At 42.9% G+C, this 15,557-nt stretch overlaps 1 protein-coding gene across 1 annotated transcript in view; it reads left to right on the top strand.

The window, feature by feature from the left end:
* The window catches only part of agmo (alkylglycerol monooxygenase), a gene marked incomplete at its 5' end in the record, with an annotated part of 58,072 nt that overhangs the window by 9,197 nt on the left and 33,318 nt on the right, over positions 1–15,557 (top strand). The window lies entirely within an intron of this gene.

Genomic DNA, 15,557 nt, shown 5'->3' with positions numbered 1-15,557 from the left:
AGAGGTATTTACTTGTGGCCTGCACTCGTGTTTATTTGTGTCAGTGGCACATCAAGCCGCCCGCCGTCCAGTCCACATGGTTCTGGATGAAAGTGTGTTGATGTTAGGAGCGAGCTCGACAGAAGCCGCGTTTTCCAGGCCGTCCACCGCGGCTCGGCTCGCCAAACATGCTTTTCATCCACCGACAACGTTTAGTGCCTTTAAGGCCCGCGCAAAGGATGTTTTTACCGTTTCACCATGGTGGCGGGCGGCGGGTTCAGCCTCATGACTGCCACGACGGTGTCCGGGTGTGTATGTTGGACCTTTCTGTTGAATCGAAAACATTTTTTTGTAACACGTTACTCATAAGAAATGAGTTTGCTGCTGACAGAGAAAAAAGGGTTTCTCTGGATTTGGGTGGTCTTTACTGGAGGTGCACCAATACCACTTTATTGAACGAACAGGACAAAGTACCAACGTTTAGCTCCGAGCCAATAGGGAGTACCGATACAAGTACTTATTAAAAGCCATGAGGTCTAATTGATACTCCATATGCGTACGATAGGCAAAGTCTATGCGTTACTGCGAACCGCCTCTGCACAACCTTTGAGTCGACGCTACCTGCACTGCAACAACCTTACAGTCTGCAGTCTGTATACAGCGATGCATGGCGTCTATCTACACACGGTGTGTAAGTCTTTAGCGTGAAGCACAGCTCAGAGTAAAGTCCTCCGAGATCCACTGAACAGGCAAACTAACGAGTGAACTCCCTGTGTTGTACGAACCATCTTTCTCCTCTTCTTGAGATTCAGATACGTACAACATATGTTACAGTCTGCTTTACATTTGTTATTTTCATTCATATTAAAGAACCCAAATCACAGACGTCGTCGCACGACGTCGCATAGTACCCTCTCTGTGCAGTATCGGACCCGACACCGGTGTCATATCAGAGCTTCCCTCGGCTTTGCTGTGTTCAATGCACGTTTTTAGGCTGCATTCAAATCACGCTTGGTGGTATTTTTACCACGTGTCTGACAGAGGGCATCATTATGCTTCTACTGGTAGCTCTTTTCAATACATTGAATTGTTGCACCACTCGCATGATAGTTTTCCACTTTCAGGAGTGCCGTTTGTAGTTTTATTTGCTCGCTGTCAAGTATGTCAGGCGTAAGCTGAAAGAGTGAGGACGCTAAAGGTCCGAGATCACGGGGCTGCGCCGACTCCTGATGGTTTAGGGACTTAAATGTGAATAAATATGACACAAAACCCTTATATGACCACGAACTCCTGGAGAAATGTGGATCGGAAATTGGACGCATGTCACACGACACTCGCCCAACATTCGCCTGATGAAATTTCAATTTCCAGACCCTCAACCCCGCATCTGGCATGTCCAGGGCTCATTTCTTATGTCTGGCACTTTTTGATTTGCAGAGACTCAATTGAAAAGGGTTCAAGACGAGTCCACTATATTTAACTTGCCTCCCCACTGCAGAATCTCTTGGAATCGCCTTCACAAATTCTGTTTGCAAAAGACAGTGTCAGTCACCTGCATGTTTCTGTCTTTTTCCCTCTTCTTAACCTCTAAAGTCAACCGGAAATGCAGAAAACGGCAAAAACATCTGAATGTGTTCTGCTTGCTCATGTGGAATAGTTGGACTCTCCTTGTAAGTGTACTCTGAGAATTCATCTCATAGAATATTTATGTAAATTAACTTGGAATAGGGAGAAAAAAAACTTGATGTATGCAAATTATTTTCTTTTTTAAACTATGTTTCTGTTGGCGAGGCGCTTTGTGGGTTGAGAAACTAATCATGTAGGGCAAGGACACAGAGGTGCAGAGATTTTTTGCAGACCAGTCAGTGTGTATTTTTATTGTGTTTGGAAGAAATTAAATTGTAAACTTTTTTTAACCATTAAGTTTTATTAAAGGACTTGTGGAGTTGATGGACTCTAATAAATGGGACTCGTGTGACTCTACAGATGATCATTTCACAAAAATTCCACGGCAGTATCGATGTATTTCTCAGCCGAGGAGTCTGTTGCCTTTGTAAATAGATTTTAGAGGGTGATTTGCTGCTTTCGTTAAACGTCATTTGTGACATTCTGCGTGAAACGGGAGGGAAGAATAGACGGATTGTGTCGGACAGAGAACAGTCAAGAGGTCGGTCAGGAGGAGAAGTCAGTTGACCTGATTTTCCACGTTATTTTATGAAGCAACTAAATGATTCGAAATGGATAATCAGTTGTTCTCCTCAGTCAGATATGTAGGAGGTTTCTTCTTGTTCTTCATTCCTTCGGTTGCTCATGTGGGAGTCATTGAATTGTGGGATTTCTTTCTTTTTCTTTTTTTTCTCTCTCTAAGGTGTGAAGTGGCCTTAAATGACTGATGCTATGACTTGGTGCCGTACAAAATACAATTTTATTGAATTGCAGTTAGGTTTTTTTAGACTAATGGCAAATGAATCAGAGCCGATTCAGACCTAAGAAGTCAGATTACTGCTGTTTACATGGTTGATTCTTTCCTCTTCAACTTGATGTATACACTATTGGGTGTTTGTGTTTACTGAAAAAACGTCTCTGTTCCTGTTGGGAGACTAAACCCTGCTTTATTGGCTTTTTTTCTTATTCATTGTATTTTCTTATTCACATTCATGAATGGAAACTGGCTCGGGATAAAACCTTGGTACGAAGCATCTTTTCTTTAAGATGAATTTTTTTGGACATGGTCCCTGAAAAATAAACAAAATAAATAAAAACAAACAATGGCAGTAACAACAGCCATAATGACAATATCAACAGTAACATCAACAGTATTAACAAACACAGCAGTGATATTTGAGTTAAGGTTATTCTTGAGAGTTCACACAAAACAGCAGCATTCAACAACAGCTTCAAGATTAAGTCATTTTAATAATATGAAAAAAATGTATATCTTGCATTAATGTACAATCTGCAATGAACTGAATCGGATGTAGTGGAATTTGATCGAGTTTTAATATCTATTTTATCAGTGGCTAGTTGTGGTTTGTAAAAAAACAAGAAATAAAAGTAGGGAGTGGATGGTTTAATTTCAATTTTACTGAAACTCAGAACTTTATAATTTACAAATATACACATTGTAGACATTCTTTCTTGTACTAAAAATGTTTAGTTGCACCCAACAATGGAAGTGATTTATTGCTTATAGATTATACAGTTTTCTTAATGAAAAAAAACTAAATTAAATGTGCGAATATAAACGGTGTCCGTTTCGATCTCAGTGTGTTGAGAGGTGACGGCTCCATTCTACTTTGATTTTAAAAGACTTATACTTTTATGTTTTTTTAGTCTGATTTACTGTCAACATTCAAATGACGTTTGGTAATCAATCGTTTAGTAAATGTAACATGGCAGGAAATTTGTTGATCAGAAAGCAGTGGAGCTGAGTAAATCATGCTACTTGTGTTCTAAGTATCAATTATAAGACTGTGGGAAGTAATTGAGTAAAATTACTTGACGGTAAACTTGCCATCTTTCTTGTCAGACTGCTCTCAGGTGAGGTTTGTTTGTTTATTTGTCTTCATGCCTTTAGGTTGTTTTACGATAGAATAAAACCAAACCGAAACCTCAGCTGGAGGGGAGAAAAAAAAAACAACTCTCCATGTTTCCTTGGCAGCCGTCTGAGTCGGATCTGTTTACCGAGTCTGACAATTATGTCCACAGAGCTTCAGACTGCAGACCTGGAAACTCATTCAAGCAACTGGCATTAATGATTCAGCGGTCAATGGTGCACGTGTGTGTGTGACTTATTGGCAGAATTGGCTCCTTCACAGTCAATAAAACCTTAACAAATGGAGAAAGGCTCTAATTCTACGTCTGTCCCTTGTCACTGTCTGTGGACTCGGGGCAGAAATGCTTCCTCCAGCGTGTGCTCGGTTTATTCGGTCGGAATTATTTTATTTTTGAACTGTAGAATCATTTTTACCTCTTCACCCCCCCCTCCCACCAAAAAAAAAAAAAAGTTTCCACTTACTTTAATTTCCTCTCCCTCCAGTCTGCCGGGGCTGTTATTATGGAACATTGTGGGGTCGCAGATAGTCGTCTGAGCGGCCGCAGCGCTCGCTCGGGATATATAAGCTTTTCCTCTTGTTACCAGAGGGAAGTGGCCGTCCCCGACCGCAGGACGGGGCCCGGCACGGTCCTCGCTCCTCACGCTGGTCGGCCGAGGTCATCTTTGGTCAACCAGCCTCTGCCCTCGGGCTCCTTTCAGAGGACGGACCGACCCAAACATCCCGACGTGAGGGACGCGTATAAAGAAGCACTGAGGAATGCAGCAAATGTAGGATGCGACTCGTGTTTTTCTGCAGCCCGACGGTCGTCAAACTGTCGTGCAACGGCGCTTCGCCAAGCTGTGTTTAGTTCCACTCGTTTCGTGGTGACGGCGTTACACTCTTGTGCTTCAAAACAAGCAGACGTCTGCAATATTATTATAAGAAGAGCCATAGGCCTTAACATTGCATAACAAGTGAGTGACGTTCACCACTGAGAAGTAAGATCCCGGAGGAGACTCGGGGTAAAGGATCGCGTTGGGCTTGACCAGTCTCATTACCATTGTCATAGTTTCCATGGCATGGCTTCCACTTGAAAGGACAAGCTCCAAGATAATTAAGTGGAAAAGTACTTTAAAGAAGGCAGTCGTCTGTCCCGGTGCCATCTTCACCGAGGGGACGGGACCGCTCGGCTCAGCTCCTGCCAGACTGTCTGATCTTGTCGATAGCAACCGATTGGAAGGAAACTGAACCCCCCCCAAACCCCCACACTTTTTTCCCCCTTTAAATTTAGGCTTGGACCAGACTGTGGATTCTCCATTCAGTATTACTACATGCCTGTGACTAAACGGTACTTATGGCCTCCCGTTTGGCACTCGGCCGGTCTCTGCTCAGGCAAACAGCAGTTGTGGTTGAAGTTGAGGCCGATCCCGAATTTAAAATGCCTGAACGACCTTTGCTTGTGATATCAATATTCGCTTGAACCCATCAATGCTGCACCACAGAATCCGTGCTGCAGCTTGAGTGAGTGCCACTCCTATGGTATAAGTATTTCGTACTTGACTTGTCATGGTTAAGCTTTGACTTTTAAACGAGCAGTGGCGTATGATCTCAGCCGTTGACAGATTTCCAGAAAGATGAACTCCTCTTCCTTGTTAAATGATATGAGCCTCGCTGGAGATTTAACCACTGGTTTATGTATTACCAGCCAACACATCCCTCTGTCTATAAACATGTTGGTTCAATAACCCGAAGACTGACAAGAATCCAGCCATCCATCATCTGCTGTATTTAATTCAGGGCAACAGGTCATATGCACGTACGTACTCTCTCTTTTCCAGTTACACGACAGGATTTTGGGTGAAAACGCTTTAGTTTCACAGTAAACCAGTCAGTAGTGGGTGTTGTGGTCATTTTTGTAATGAAATTACACACACAGTATTTAATAAACATCAACAATAGCGAGTACATGGGCATTCGTATGGACAGGCGACGAAGTTAGATTGTTATTACGGGTGATCGTCAACTGTAAAACGACCAAGGCCCAGGAGGATGTAGACTAAGAGTCATGACACTCTGGAGGAAAACGTTCTCGCACATGCACAGAACAACTATTTACTATGACTGTAGTGCACAGTAGCAGCATCTCCGCCGTTTACATGTTGACCGATCTTTCAATTTTCAAAAAGTTTCATTTCACCCCCCATTTGCACGGAGACTGAGTTGGAGCGTCTTTCACCTTGGGAGCCGTTTTCAGTGACTCTCGTCAGCAATATCACATAAACGGGCCCAAACTGCAACAAATCGTTTGCATTTCAATTTGTAAACGTTGAAATGGGCCCCAAGAGTTACCAAAGTCGCCCGTGCAAAGAAACCGGAGGCGCCAAGAAACGACAAAAGCCATGCACGCTTCGGGAAAACATGCAAACTCCGCAGAGTAAGATGTTCAACAAGATACTCACCGGGTTTTATTTTTTTCGCTCCAACCGCGACGCCACGCAGCACTGACGAGAATATATAACAAATTTTATCCTACTCCGCATTCCTTTGAAAAATTCCTTTGCTGTGCTGCTCCTTCTCAACTGTGTCCGTCCAAAACTCTTCTATTCTGATCCGGACTGAAAGCAGATGGCTCCGGGTGAGCAGGAGGCCGGCTCGGTTCGAATGCGGCCATGTTGTTGACAGGCCTGTTGATTCTGTTTATTCTAACCTCACATCGCAGGGGCCACTAATAGCAGCTCAGCACTCGGGCGGCGTCTATATCCAGGCATGGCAGCCAGACGCAAGCTATTAATCAACTAGTCAGCTGTCTGTACTCTGATTATATGTGAGGTAATGGAGTTACACTGGGGTTGTCTCACCGCACGAACTGCTCCTGCTCAGTGTTTCACTTATAGCTCCGAAACATGGGAGCATCACTTAAAGGTCGGGTAAATTGGTATCATTACCCCTTCAAAGTGGAGTATTTTCTGTCGACGCGAAGACGTGAGCTTTGACCTCACGGCCCCTTTCACCGTTTAAAAAGCCGGACATGTCTGCCTCAACATTCAGGCGTTCGCAGCAGCAATTAGCACAAATGTGCTTGTTTAAAGGAAGTCCAGCGATCGAACGTTTGAGTTCCAGAGGTCCGGGGCCGAACGGAGGAAGACTCTGGACGCCGTCGTCGTCATGCAAGCCAGAGGGTGGACAGGTAGAGCCGAGTGTCATCTGCATAGCAATGAAGCGGTGTATATGTACTTTTGAAAGGAAAGGAGATGGATGATGAAGAGGGTGGGACCGAGGACAGATCCTTGGGGGTGACCAGAACAGACGGGACGTGGCTGAGATGGTAACTTTATTCGTATAGCACCACATACAACTGTAATTTTTTAGGTGCTTTTAACGGAGAGAAGCCCAACAAATCAAAGGCTTGACAAAAGTTATTGAAGTTGCACAGGTTAGTCGGGTCTCTCAAGTGTGTTTGTGGGATTTATGAGGAAGCACGAGAAAAGTGTATCCTCAAAGTAGAAGCGGAACAATGTGCAAAGGATGTGAGAGGTTGTAAGGCTGGGTGAAAGCATCTCCGAAGCTGCAGGTTTTGTTGGCGGCTCCTCTCTTTCCATCCAAGGAATGAGAAGCAGCAGTGAAAGAATCATGGTGGTTCGATCTGCTGTAGCTCAAACTGAGGCAGAAGTAAAAATCTGGTTTTGACAGAAAGCTGTCAGGACATGGTGATTTGTTGTTTGTTCCTCGTATTGGCTAAAACAAAGACAAGGTGGAAACTGTGAACATGGTTTTTGAGTTTTAATCATTAGTTGGTTCTTCTTACAAGAATATTTCTGCTGCGTGCATTTTAAATAATTTTTTTCAGGTACTTCGGTCTCCTTCCACGGTCCAAAATCATGTCTCTTATCAAATTATTGTTCAATATGACCAAGCACTGTCTACAGCTTTATGTTTATCTTTTATCTTTATTGAGCCGGAAAAAACTGATAACTGCGGTTCAGCAACCAGCGGTGAAACATCTGGTGAGGGAAGCAAAAAAACAAGTGAAGTAAGTGGTACTACCAGAGAACCTCCAACTAACTTTTTAAAAGTGTATACCACCTGCAAGAACTTCAAGGTGGACCAACCTGAACTCTCAGCAGGAGGTGGATCTGATCCTGATGGACACGTTTTCTACTAATACAGAGATAAAAGGCATTTTTCATTGTGTTTTTTTTTAGCATATTTGTATGAGAGTATTTCATCATGATCAATGTTCCCTATTCAGGAGCAACGATGCAAACTGTGCCAGGAGTTTAGCAATGTCCTCCACCACTTGGGTAACTGCAGAGCCTCGGCTGCTGTTGGTTTATGTATTCAACATGTTGAGGGACCCTCCGCTCCCCCCTTCTTTTTTCCTTTTTGTGAAAACATTTCTGCTTGGCTGGCACCTCGCTACATCCTCGGTCTGAAATGTGCTGGTGTGTCCGTCCACGCTCCTCCCTGCACACAGCAGCACATGCGGAGACAAACAGATGTGCTCAGCACTCCACCGCTGTCCTCCGTCCCCCGGGGACGCGCCGGCCATGTGGATGTTATTGTTTAAAGAGGAGCTCCTCCTGGCAAGAGGGGCAGGGCGGGGGTTTTCAGATGCCCCCGGGTGGCCGGGTCTCCATAAATCTTCGCTCTGACGGCGAGTTCCTGGCCCGGCGCAGGTTGCAGAGCCGACAAAAGATCCCCCCCCCCCCTTTAGTAGTCTCGCCGGTTCTCCGGGTCTGGTCTGGCCAGGATGTGGGGGTCTTCGCACACGGCAGCATAGCAGAGAGCAAGTGAAAGGCCTCATGGGAGGTTAAGATAATATCAACAGTGATCTATAGGTCTCTGTGCTCGCATTCGCCGTCTCTGCCGCTTGTGTGTTGAAAGAGGGAGAGAGAGCGGGAGGATCTGGTCCCAGTGAACCTGGACACTACAGAACTCATATGCATGGGGCCTTTGTGTGTGTGTGTGTGTGTGTGTGTGTGTAGAAAAGAGTGTGTTGTGATGGCTGAGAGGGGCGGAGGCTGCAGTCCGGCTGTCTGCTGCCCTCGTGCGCTCTGCTCCAGGCACAAACAGACTTCCCGCTGTCAGCTGTGTTGATGGAGGAGGTGAGTCGGGCTGCAGATGGAACCGAGGCCAAACTCCCAGTGGCGGTCGGGATCAGATGTGGACAGGAAAGTGGATTTTAAGAGGTTTTGGGAGAAAATTCCTCCCACAGCCTCCCTTTTTTTTCTTCTTTTTTCTTAAACCTTTAGAATCACAAACAAACCTTAAACACATGTTTTTGGACTTTGTCAGGAAATTGTAGTACCTGGAGAGTACTTTTGTGTGTGTGTGTGTGTGTGGGGGGGGGGTTGAAATGCTCTTTCTTAGAAATATTACACATATTGTCATTTATTTTGTTTTTAAAAATGAATGCCAGGATTAAGTGCAGGTTCCTCCATACATAAAATAATAGAGTTTCAGAGATTGTTTCGATGAAACTTTTTGTTTGTCTGGATGGATTCCATTTGGTTACGATATAGAAATCAATGTCATGGAAAACTGCTGCATTGTACCCGTCCCGATCCGATGACAAATATTTTGAAATGACATAAATCAGCGAACCATCTTCAATGATAAGTTCTGTGAAAGATATAGAACAGTGTTGTACTACATATTCATTAAATTAATAATGACGTTCAAAGGGAGATATTTGCAGTATTGTAAAGTTTCTTATTCATTATTACACAAGCATCATGTCACATTGATCTGGAAACATAATTTCTCTTATTGAAAAATACACATAATGAGGTTGAGTAGGAAAAAATGAGATATTACAGAGTAGAAACATGTCAGATCTGCTTAGTGTTGTTGAGCTACACGCAAGTCCTTTCCCCGTCAAGTCGTACTGAAGTAAGCGGACGTCTTTGAATGTTGAATAGTTTTTATCGCGTTTAGTCCCATATTCTCCAAAGCACGAGTTTCAAAGTAACTATCACAAATGATTTATTGTATTTAGTTTTGTTGAGGAACAATATAAAAGTCTGAAAATAACAGGCCTAATAAAGGAAACAAATAGAAATATTTCATCCGCTTTTTATGGGTTTTTATTTTATATATGCATTTTTACTGCTTTGTAATAAAAATTTGGCAAATACGGCTCTGTTTTAGAAAAAATAAAATATGCTTACACGTGGGTGGGTTTAAGTTGTCCTATACTGAGCAACGTTTCAATGCTGCACTGTTTTACACAGTGGCATTCTCCACAATGAAAATGAACACACGGCAAACTATTAATACCTAAAAAAGACTATGTGGAAAGTGTCATGTTTGACTTAATTTATTTAAAAGTTAAATTGAAGGTTTTCCATCTTGTCGCCGTTTTAAAGCGCAAATACTAAATCTATTATGATTTACAGTATATTAGAATCTATTTGCACTCCAATCAGGGTGCAATTTGTAAATGAACTAGAAGTGAGATGACCCTCGAGGGAACTTCTTTAGAAGAAATAGTATTCACAACATGGTGGTGTGAGTCTCTAGGACTGAGGTGTCAAACCCATTTTAATTTAGGAGCCACAAACAGCCCAAATACATCTCGAGTGGGCCGCACCGCGAAAATAGTGGCATGATAGCCTTTACATTTAGATTTTGAAGTTTCTCTTTGTTGTGACGCAGAGTATACGTTATTAAAAAAAAGGTCTATTTTTATGCTAAACCAAACAATTACTGCAGAAAATGAGTACAATCTCATCATGAGGAAAACGCACTGATGTGTTTGATCCAGTCAAGTAACTTGAATCACTGCAATGAATAGCCTCCCTGAATAAGGTGTTTTTTAATTCACAATAAAAAGATCCAATATATTGAACGATCAGAACTAAAATGAATGTAGTTTATCCAAAGATGGAAGAAAAATACGTTGAAAAACATCCCCCCAGAAAGTGGTTTTACGTCACATGTCGGTTCCTATACACAGTTTTCTCGCCGTTTGTGTGAGCCGCAAGTGGGCCTGACCAGCTTTAGTGTGTTTAGTTTTGGAGTGTGTGTGACTGAGCCGTGTGGACAGCATGAAGTATGGCAGCGCCGGTGGGGAGTTGGCCCACCGTCCCGCTGAGCTCCGCGCGGGCTGTTTGGGTTGGCACCCCATCCAAGAACCCTCCGATCCAAACACTGGAGGGCTGTTCACAGCTCATTACCGCTGTGATTGACAGGGCGACCCACCACTCAGAGCACCCCCCCACCCCCCCCACCCTGCCACCCCCATGCAGGGTGCCAGGAGGGTGACGACTCGGGCAGCTGATTGATGCAACTGTAAAAGTGTTTTATACGGTCTGAGTGGTTGAAAAGTGTCAGTTTGGATCTGATTGTTTTCTTTGGTTCAGTCATACTTTCTATTTCCAGAAGCATTAAGGTAGAGGCTGGCACTCGCCGACGCTGACCGCATACGTCCGTGTGACTCCGGTGACGTAACCGCTGATCCGGACAAAGGCGCATGTGGACGTAAACGAGCTAAAGTCAAAGTCCAGCTCGCTCAGGCCGTGCGAGTGATTATGACTTTATTGCCGTGGATTATGTGTGACTTACCAATTCAGATAAAGTGAAGTATTACATCATGCGGCTGCAAGGCGTCATCTGTTGTTCCTCACCAAATACAGAGACTGGTGGTCACGTACGGCCCAATTTGATCTCAAATGGGCCGGACCAGTATAATGATAGCATAATAATCTGTTAAAAAACGGAAAGTCCAATATATCTTCTCGGTTGTAGTGGGAAAAAGTGCAAGCCGTCATGAAAATGTTGACGTTTTGTGCACCGAATAGTTTAGGAAATGACGTGCAGTCTGATATTCCAACTGCCTCAGTGTTTCTTAACGTTAGCAAATGACTGTGGCCTGCAGCGTGCATGCTTTTACAAAGTCTTCTCAATAAGGTTGCTTAAAGGCTGCACAATATATTGCAAATGTATTAGAACTATACATATTTCAAAAGACTGAGCTGCAATGAATCACATTTCCATGCACTATATTCATTAAAAATGTAAAAAAAAAAAAAAAAAAGTCAAGAAATCTGGAAATACTATACTGTCGATAAGCCATGTGAAGCAGCTGCTGTGTGAAAATCCATCTGGGATTTTTTTTAAACCTATTTCAAACTGACTAAGAAATCCTTCAGTTAATGCAAGAGGGGACAAGAAAAGTCTGACTATGAGACATTTATTGCAGAATTTTTCATTGTTTCATACATACGCAAAACCCAAATTCATAATAATCTAACTTAATGTACAGCATTAACTATTCTATCATGTATTCAGCAAATTCTTTTTTTCATCTTACTGTGGTTAGTTTGGAAGAAACGTGAAGAAATGAAGACATTATCAAGATGATTACTTGCCCATTAAGGGATTATTATAGTAATCAAAATTACAGCACTCATATTGTCCTGAACAAACAGCATCTATGTGTTAGTAGCTGTATTGTCATTATACTGTACAAACAAAAGCAAGTCCCCATTTACACGACGTTTTCAAGTGAAAACGCAAAACTTTAGATGAGTTTTAGACGGCAACGCTGCTCGTAGCCACTGAAAACGCAACATTTTGAAAACCCTCGAGCTCTGTCTCCGTCCCTGGTGTTTGACGGGAGGGTTTTTGCTTTCATGACTTTCGTTAAGCTTCCTGACCTCAGTCACTTCTACCTGGTGGGTTTGCATCCAGGACAGTCGGGCTCCGACAGATTGGCCACTGCATGGAGGAGCAATGATCCTCAACTGTTTCTATGCTTTTTAGTTTTGTTTTATGAAGCCAAACATGTCACGGTGTTTCTATATACAGTTGCAGTGAATCATTACGATTTCCAACTGGCAGGTGGAAGTGAGTCACTCTACGTTACTGTATTACCACTACTATAAGTTAGTAACTGATCGGCATCATGAAATAAATCTTTAATAATCCATGGGACCAGGGAAGCTTCTTTACTGGAGCTGTTACTGATTAACTAAACTCCTGTTTACCAGAGGAAGATCGCACCATTAATCTTAAGTGAAAAACATGACGGATGCTCAAGTTCTTTTTTTTTAGAATACCAAGAACTGTTATCTCCGCAGATTTTATGCTTTATAATCTAGATTAACTATGCTTATCAGGTGAGCCATGGCCTTGTGCAGTTCTATATCTCATGTGAGTTAATGTAGCTCCAGGGTTAAACACGGTTTTTCGGTGCCCTGGACTGAATTGACCCGACGACAAATCATAAACAAGCCCCTTGTTGGCGTGCAGTGAGACGTCATAAAAGTCCGTCACCTGATTAGCGCGAACCCGTCCCTCTTATTCCCGGCGAACGGTGAGTTAAGGCTCACTGGAGGCCAGATGGAAGCGCCGTCTTCAGCATTTCTCTGCCTCTTGCTGGGAACGTGGGCTCAGTGGCATTGGTTCTCACCATTAACGGGGCTTCCCTCCTGAATAGGCCCTGCCAAACTATGCAGTGTCCCGCCGAGTCCAGAGATGAGGACATGGGCTTGCAGTGAAGCCTAGCAGTTCCAACTTCCTATCAATGACAACAAGCATCAATCTTAGCCGGCCTTACTCCACGACCCGGCCAAGCATGACTCCAGCGAGATGAAGAAAAGAAGGGGGGAAAAAAAAAAGAAACGAGCGCCTCAGGCTGCTGGAATTAAACAAAGGCTGGATTATCCTCCCAATATGTCTCTTAGCGGGACAGTCCATCTTTGAATGCCCTACGGTTCAGACAGGAAGAAACCTCGTAACTTCACTTCTGGCCTGCTGTAGGTGCCGTCTGTCCCCTCGCTTCCTCCGCTCTCACACCCTTTCCTTGTCCGCCTCCTCATGTGGGCTGCGCTGAGAGGCATAATAAAGCTGGAAATAAAATCCAGCCCTTGTTGCTTCTATTTTGACTCCGTCCAGAATATACCATTTAACACCGTGTGCGTGACACTTCCAAAAACATTCCCAGTGACATTTATGCCCTCACACCTGCTGAAATCCTGCAATAACCCCCGTTAAATAAGCGAGGTGTGAGTATTACTCGGAGCAGTAGTTTTCACTCGGGGTTTCCCAAACACTTTAGGAATTTCTACCTTTAGTAATAGGCCCGGACATATCGTGGCGCTCTTCTGCTCAGTTGTCAGCCGCGTGTTTGTTCAGGTGCGGGAGACCCTCGACCCCTTCAAGTTTTACTACTGCCCGCCCTGATGCCATTCTCAAGTTTATTAAACGGAGAGAGAGTGAAATAAGTCAGAGATGTGGCTTTTTGATTTTTTTTTTCGATAAAGGAAATTGAAGGTTCCCACAGCTATTTTTAGTGATATGTCCAACAACATCATTCCCACTTTCATACTAGAAAGTTAACTTCTGGGAAAAAAAACTTGAATCTCTTCTGACAACAAAGTCTAAATGCAATAAAGTACAAACCAAAACTGGATATTAATACATGTTGAAATCAATTCGACTCAATTCAAGTTCCCTGGCAGCTAATTTAATGAAAATGAATAATTCTATCTCTGGTTTTCATCACAAATCATTCAACCAATTAGATTGTGACCTGCAGGTCACCAATGTCCGATATTGATAAAGTAAAGATATTAGCTTGAAAAAAGCTAGCATAGATGCTAAAATTAGTTAAGTAACACATCATGTGGCTCCAGCAACAAACACAAATTGCTAAAAATGTCGGGACGCCGTTATTGTTCTCCAATACAAAATAACCAGCATTTCAGATGTTGAGCTGGAGACATTTCAACAATTCTTGGAACATTTTTGAGCTAATTTTGAATTTGATTTCAGCAACACAATCCTTAAAGACTGTGAAACGGGTCCAAATTTACGATTGTCTCGTATCCCTGCCTTGTTTCCTAGTATTTCCTGCTGCAGCTTTATTGTAATTAAACTTTTCACAACTGTTAATTCAATATGTTTTTTTCCACTAAACGCACTAATATTGGGTTTTCAGTCAATGGTGGAGACCAAATACATGGATAAAAGAATAAATTCAGCTGTTATCCATTGAGTCTATACATTTTTCATGCAGTAGATGTACAGTCTATATTGAGTCATAGGCCATGTGGTTGTTTCTTGTCTTTAGTATGGCGAATGATTCATAGGACGTGAAAGAAATTATTTTTGTAAAACTAACTTCAATTCTTCCTTTCTCGAACAGTATGACTATATAAAGGTTTTCTCTCATGTGGCCAGAGCCTGCCAGCTATCTTTAACTGTTTTTATATATATAGATGCTTTTAATAAAGAAACTCGACATTTCAAGATAAACTTACAGTAACCTAACCAAACCAAAAGATATTTTTAACAATTACAAAGTTAAAACATTTGTGTTTTTATTGCTTTTGTGTGTCCTGTGTAATTATAACTGACATCTCAACCAGCCAAACACATTCACTCGCCATTATTATCATAAAGAACTTAAGTTAACTTGTTCGACAATCATCCCCTAATCTCAGATCTCAACACACATCAACGCTGCCACATAAAAACCTAAAACCTCATTTAATAACTTTGGCTTTTCTTATTATATAGAGTCCATTACTAAACATAGTCTACTGTATATAAGGGCTTTGTGGTTGCGCAATATCTGAAGGTTACTGTTCTCTCTTGTACGGCAGCAGAAGCCAAAGTGGACGGGAGGTGCCAAAAAGCACAGACCAGACGGGGTGGTCCGGAAACAGCCTCGAAATCCAGTGAAACTTAACAAGCATGTTCCCTTTGGATGTTAAAATGAAGTGTAACACAGATATTAATGTAGCAAGTATCACAACACAGCAGTGGAATGTAAACTGGAGCACTGGGACATCGGGCTGGACGCTAACCAGCTGCAGCCGAATACCCTCCATAGTCTCTGAAATCCACCGGCTAGCGTCAAGCCTCGGGTTTTCATCACGGCGGGCCGGGAGCCGGGTTGAATTGGCTCCTTCTGGGGGTGAAAGTGTCCAGTTACCCGTCTTGGGAGGGAGCAGGATTGATTGGTTGAGATAAATCACTTGTCGCAGTGTTGTGGGGGTTCAAGGCCTGTGCATGCAGCTTGTAGCAGGAGTT

The sequence above is a fragment of the Blennius ocellaris genome, assembly GCF_963422515.1.
Source record: "Blennius ocellaris genome assembly, chromosome: 8".
NCBI lineage: Eukaryota > Metazoa > Chordata > Actinopteri > Blenniiformes > Blenniidae > Blennius > Blennius ocellaris.
The sequence above is the reverse complement of the archived record's forward strand: the minus strand, read 5'-3'. Positions and strand labels throughout refer to the sequence as shown.